At 37.1% G+C, this 6,822-nt stretch overlaps 1 pseudogene; it reads right to left on the reverse strand.

The window, feature by feature from the left end:
• Nucleotides 1-246: 246 nt before the first annotated feature.
• On the reverse strand, nt 247-2,901 carry LOC149240918 (putative pectinesterase/pectinesterase inhibitor 61 pseudogene; annotated as a pseudogene).
• Nucleotides 2,902-6,822: the final 3,921 nt, after the last annotated feature.

Genomic DNA, 6,822 nt, shown 5'->3' on the forward strand with positions numbered 1-6,822 from the left:
ACGAATTTTGTAACCTGCGCTAGCATCTCTTGTTCACCAACAGATTTAATGAGGATAGAGAGTAGGGAAAGATCAAACCCACTTGGCAATAGTGTGGCCTTTACCAATAAACTAGCAGCTGAAATAGACCCCAGAACAAATGCCAAGATTTTCTTAAGCTACTGTTTGAGAACGCACCGCCAGACCCACTCCATCATATCATTGGGCTTACTGGAGCACTTTGGTCAGAAGTAAAACTTTCATGTTCTATTTTGCAAGAGTGAGGTCGCCTAAAAACGATTGCATGTAAACTGTTCGAGAGTATAATTTCCAAGGCCTCCCGAGGTATGTTGAAGTGAATGCCATCCAGGGAGGGAGATCACTTGTTGCTGTAACTATACAATTATGTATTGAGATGCCGGTATTTTGATAAGGATGATTCCTTCCTTGGGCAGTGATTACATTCATTTGATTGGGCATACCTTGTCGAGCATAAATGTTACACTCCTGTAAAACCACGGCCGCATTGCCAAAAATGAAGTCTACTGTTCCAAACACGTCACATTCTCTGTAAAACTGCCTAAGAGAATGAACATAAAGTGTGTCTTGGTAACCAATAATACTGCATCGATAAATCGCTGCAAAATCGGCCCCCACCCGTAGAGCCACAGCTTGATGCTTGTCAGGCCCTGCACTGTTCATAAAGGTCATGTCACGTGCAACAAATCCTGCACCGGATACAACAAAGGTAGCGGAACTGAAAGTAGTAGAACCCTCCTTCACATTTTTGCTGGAGACAACAACAGTCTTTCCCTTGCCATCGCCAACAAACATTATGTTGGTTTTTCGTTTAGAAATTTTGACAGTTTCAAGGTACAGTCCAGCTTTGACATAGATTATGTATTTTCTACTTCTTAAATGCTTGGGTGCCTCCTTGACAGCGTCGGTTATTGTTACATAATTGCCACTACAGATATTACAGCTACTTCATTTATGAACTCTCGTTTCCTTGTCTAGAGTCAGAAGAAAGTCGCTTCACTGCTACAATTTCACCATCCGAAAGAGAGCCCTTATAAACCATAGTTACCAAGTTCGGCCGTACTGCAGAAAAAAATTCGAAAATTCGCCGGTTCGATTCGATTTGCGAATTAATACGTCAATTCGAGTTCGGTACGTTTTCTACATTAGAATGGTGGTGTTGGTGTTAGAGCCAACACCTGAGCCGAGCCGAACTACTGAGACTTTGGGGACTATTATTATTTGCTCAACAGATCCATATGCATCGAATTGGCATATATGGGGATTCAAACTTCATTATTAAGACGGTTAATCGTGGGGAATATTATTATTTGCTCAACAGATCTATATGTATCGCATTGCCATATATGGATATTCAAACTTCATTATTAACAATCATTGCCATATATGGATATTCAAACTTCATTATTAACAATAAGATTGTTAATGGTAGAGCAGTTTTCTATATGGGGATTGAAACATCATTATTAAGATTGTTAATGTTTGAGCAATTCTCTCCGGTCCCTCTCTGTCCAACTGGTGGGAGCAATCTCTATTATGACTGAATTATTCACAAAGATCACTTTCTCTTATATCTACCGGCATTGGAATGAGTCCGCAGACTCCATGTCAAAAAAAAGGGTTGATCGACGCCCCTGGCATCAACCACTATCAGCGGCAGCGGAAAGAGGGTAATGAGATCGTAAAGGAGAAGTCGTTGTTGAGTGACTCCATGACCGTTCAATTGAGTAATATTCCCTGATCTTACTCGGTGAACACACAAAGAAAATTAGAAGGCAGGCACCATAGGCATAATAGTCCAAAATAGCAAGATCCACAGAACGAAATTTTCCAAGATCCACATAATGAAATTTTCCATTGGAAAAAAAAACATGCCACTTATAAAATGCATCTAACATATTAAGAAAAAAATTTGTATTAATGATCAGCTTTATTAGAAAAAATAGAATTAAGCTACCCTAAAAAAATTCAATCGAAAAATCAAACAGCTATAATTCTGTAAAACTGGAAGGTCGATAACATAGTTCTCGGGCTTGCCCTGGAAATAGAACATCAAAACTGAATGTCACCATAGACCGAGATAAAAATCTAATTTCTATATCGTGTTAAATAAATAACTCTTATAAAAAAAAATACATAAATATTATAAAAAATTATAAAACATATAAAATGGTAAGATTCCAATTCCACAATTTTTATATAAAAAAAATAGAAAAACAGTAACTTCTATATTACAAAAAATTATAATATGGAAAAATTCATTATTATAAAAGATATAAAATGGTAAGCTTCCAAATTGACAACTTTTATAAAAAAAAAGAAAAACAGTAACTTCTATATTATAAAAAATTTATAAAATAACAAAATTCAGTTTACAATGGATAAGATTTATAAAAAAATAGAAAAAAAAAGATAAATCCAATATTAAAAAAAAGAATTTAAGTATTTGTAAGACGTATAATGTCGAATTTTTTCCGTATTGAATTTTATAGTGTCGAATTTTTTCCAATTCGAATTCGAATTTGGTAACTATGTTATAAACTGCACCATATCCTCCCTCGCCTAATTTATTATCTTTATTAAAATCTCCAGTTGCAGTTTCCAAATACGCATAGCTGAAAATTTTTAGTTCTGAACGGATATCGTTATTGCTTCGTTTTTCTCAACATCTGTTGGATTTATGGGACAAAGGCAATTTTTTTTTTTTTTTTTTTTGCGTGTGTCGGCTCTGTGCGCGGCATACTCTGCCCAATGCGCCGCGCGCTCTGAGTGCGCCGCGCCAGTGGTATTTTTGCACTGTGGCTGGGCTCCCAGTGCGCCGCGCCTCCTCGTGTGTGCGCCGCGCGCTGCCAAAGTCGCCCAGACTGTCCTTCTAAAACGCATTTCCGTCCCTCCAGACTTCAAACTCGACTTTCACTTGGATTTTCTGAATACTCTTGATGCAAATGAATGAATGGCTTTAAGAAATATCTTATATAGACATGATTTAATCTTTGCTTCTTCAAAACCCATTGTTTACGTTGCAGAACTTGGCACTTTGACAACTTTGATACAAACTCTGTTTTACAATTTTTTCATTTTTGATTTTTTTTTTTTTTAATAATGAGACTCTTTGTCTGCTTGCAGGGATGTTTAGCATGAAGTTTGGCAAGGTGACTAGAGCCTGCAAAACCATTTCACATGTGCCTTCCATCCCTGAAATTCCCATGCTGATATTGCTATTGTTGAAATGCATTTGAATATCTTCTTTGCAGCCACAGAAGAGCTTAAACAACGTTGGACAATTTAAGAGGAGGAACAAAATGTGAGCTGCCTGCAACTATACATTTGCACCAACTTTCTTCCGTAAAATTTCAGACAAGCTTCTGTAAAATAATGTTTGACCAAATTGTTCTCGTTCTATGCCTGGATGTCTCTTCCTTACAATTAAATTCATTGTAGAAATGACTTGCAATTTTATGTTCCTGCTTGGATTATCCAACATTTTTTTTGATGAAGCTTCCTGAAGAGTGTAATCCACATTGCAAAATGAGGGTTGAGGCTGCGTATGAAGATTTGTAGACCGACAAATTACATATTTATTACAACAAACAATTTTAATGATTTCTTCTTCAAAACAGGGTTTTGGAGAAGAAACATTCTCAGCTTTATTGGTGATGAAAATTGTGAAGTGAAAACTTATTAGGAACCTCCCTGCTGGCATTGTTGGACATGGTTGAAGACCAAATCAACTAACCCTAGACCTAGGAGCTAAATGACTCTTTGTTGACTAAAATGGCATTTGATGACTGCAAATGACGAGAAATGAACCTTGGTAAATTAGACTTTGACAAATGATTGACAAGACTGAGTCTAACATATATATTTAGGTGGGTGTTTGAATCTCCAGTAACTAAGGATTAAATAAGAAGAACTGTGAGGATTTCTACAGTTATAATTAAGTCACAACAAAAATCCAAATCTGAATTGTTAGACAAGAAGTGTTTGCATGTCCTTAGTGTTTATGGGCATTCTAGTATATACAGGTTACAAACCAAAATCCATGCTTCAATAGAGGCAAAACATGGTATAGTTACTATGTTGAAAGAAGATGATCTTCCAGTAATTTAATCCAAAGGAGCGGCCAATTAATGAGAACAGGGCATACAATGCAACCATATATGTTAATACAATGAGTAACACCTTTGAAATAATTCTTCTCTCAAACATACATACGTAGATTTTATAAAACAATGGTATTTAGAAGAATTGATAACCAGAGAAGCCGTAATAGACCAGTAACTATTGCTAAATATAAAAAAACTTTAACCAGAGGGAAAATATAACTATAATTGTATGGATTATTATAGTATAGAGGACAAGGGAGAAAATTACATTCCATATATCACTTATACACATAGTGTGTAAAAATCACAGACAGAGGTGACCTCGATAGATTATAATTGAAAAAGAATACTTAACAACATAAGAAAATGAATGAATAGAACCAAAGATATATTTATAACAAATATCATGAATATATTAAGTCCACGAAGCATCCACAATATTTCAATGATTTCTGTAATTAAGATGCACACACATATATATATATTGGAGACCCTTTTAGAGCACCAAAGTCGGAATAAATAATAGAGAATTAAAACAGAAAACTCACATACTTTTATTAATTTCTTTACTCAATTACATCATGCTTATATAGGAATTCCTAACCACTCATAATTAACTCTGTTCAACTGCTTATAACTAATTCTGTTCAACTGCTCCATAACTAAATCTATTTCTGCATTATTTTCACATCCTCCCTTAATGGAGAAATGGATTTTCTACCATACCTAACTGACTTCTAGAACTTGTACTTTGAACATCTGCTGTATTCTCTAGATTGATCTAACTACTGCATTAACAGAGGGTAGTTGGAATTAATACCTTTCTACCACTCCCCCTTAATTCCAACTATATAACAAATATATACTATAGCACGATATACAAGAAACTATATTCTTAATCATGACGACTTAAAAACTATGGAATTAATACCTTTCTACCACTCCCCCTTAATTCCAACTATATAACAAATATATACTATAGCACGATATACAAGAAACTATATTCTTAATCATGACGACTTAAAAACTATAACAAAACAGACACACCAGCAAAAGTGAGACAAAGCTCACACAAATTTCATTTTTGCCTTCTTATTAAAAGGTCCATGCTTGTTCCTTTTCCATTGCTGGTGCAGTTTCATCTTCACCTTTTTGGGTTTCCTTATGAAATTCCTTTGCTCCTTGCTTACATACTTAACGTCAATTGGATTGAGAGGCAAGGCAAGATCTCGAACGAGGTAATTTAATTCATGCTCTCCCCACTTTCCATGAGGAACCAACGAAGGAGTCACCAAAATGCAGTCATCTTTGAACATGAGCGGCCTTCGAAGAACATCCATGGTAGTATCCTCCAAAGTAGCAGTCATCTTGAAAGTAGATCCAATAAAACTTCTAACAACCGGGCAAGTTTTAATCTCAGTGATTTCTTCAACAGCGTGATCCTCAACAACATGAGTGATTTCTTCAGGGACATGATCTTCAACAACATGAAACTCTTTGTCAATGGACTCAAAAACACTGCTAATCCCAAATGGGTTCATGAGAAAATGATCATTAAAAAGATCATTGTCTAAAATAATAGACATATCAGTTAGCTTTATCACACTTCAAACAGCTTTATCACACTTCAAACAAAACGCCTTTTCTACTGCCTCTCTCTGCTCTCCTTGGCCCTCCGGGCTCCTTCAATTAGACCCGCTGTCACAAACGGTGCTCACTAACAGCACTCTCTTGAACAAGACCCACTTACACGATTTTTGCAACAAAACAAAGAAAACCGGGCCGACTGAAAAAGAATATGACCACGGTGCAATGAATCACAACAGTTTGTTCCGTTAATAAAACCAAGAATCACAGCAGTTTCTGCAAAGACCTTCACGCAGCACTCAACTGCTTTTCGAGGGTTTGGCACAACAGTCAATATTAACACCACGCTACGGCACAACAGTCAATATAACACCAGAACTCCTCGGCACAACAGACAGTCAATATAACACCAGAACTTCACGGCACAACAGTTTCTAAATTACAGTCAATATACCACCACGCCCAAAGAAAACCGGGCCGACTGTTAGGCACATGGTTCGTGTGACCAAAGAAAACCGTGAGTCTGTTCAACCTCTCAGTTTCAAGAAAAAAAAAAACACAGCCAAAGATGCCCTGCGGACGAGCAATCGAAAGGCAGCACGCGAACGGTTCTTGATACGCACAACAGCAACTGCTACCCGAATACACTTCAATTGACAGGTTCAGCACTTTAATTCTTTTCGACAGCAGGCTGTTCTTAAACAATTTAGTGCGTTACAGATGATGAGGTGGAATTCTGGATTGTTCGAGCAATCAGTGCAAAAATTATAGATTGTAAACTGGATCAGATGCGCCAAGTAGCAGTTATAAACCGGTCTACAGAACGGAATTTTGGACCACCTCAGTGGAAAGAATTACACTCAAGACTTTCAATTTGGAAGGAGCCCGTGCTTAAACAAACAAAATGTAATTGGAATAACAAAACGTAATTGGAACACACAGCAATTCCACTTGGACGCAGGCTCTGTGCCTTTTGTCCACACGCAGCAACGCAGGGAGGTCCGCCTCACGCAGGATCTTCCACAAGCTCTCACGCTGCAACACGACTCCGCCTCACGCAGGATCTTCCACAAGCTCTCACGCTGCAACACGACTCCGCCTCACGCAGGAT

Source organism: Pinus tabuliformis, chromosome 8 (genome assembly GCF_031772625.1).
Source record: "Pinus tabuliformis cultivar Carrire ecotype Pingquan chromosome 8, CPIR1, whole genome shotgun sequence".
In the NCBI taxonomy this organism is placed as follows: Eukaryota; Viridiplantae; Streptophyta; class Pinopsida; order Pinales; family Pinaceae; genus Pinus; species Pinus tabuliformis.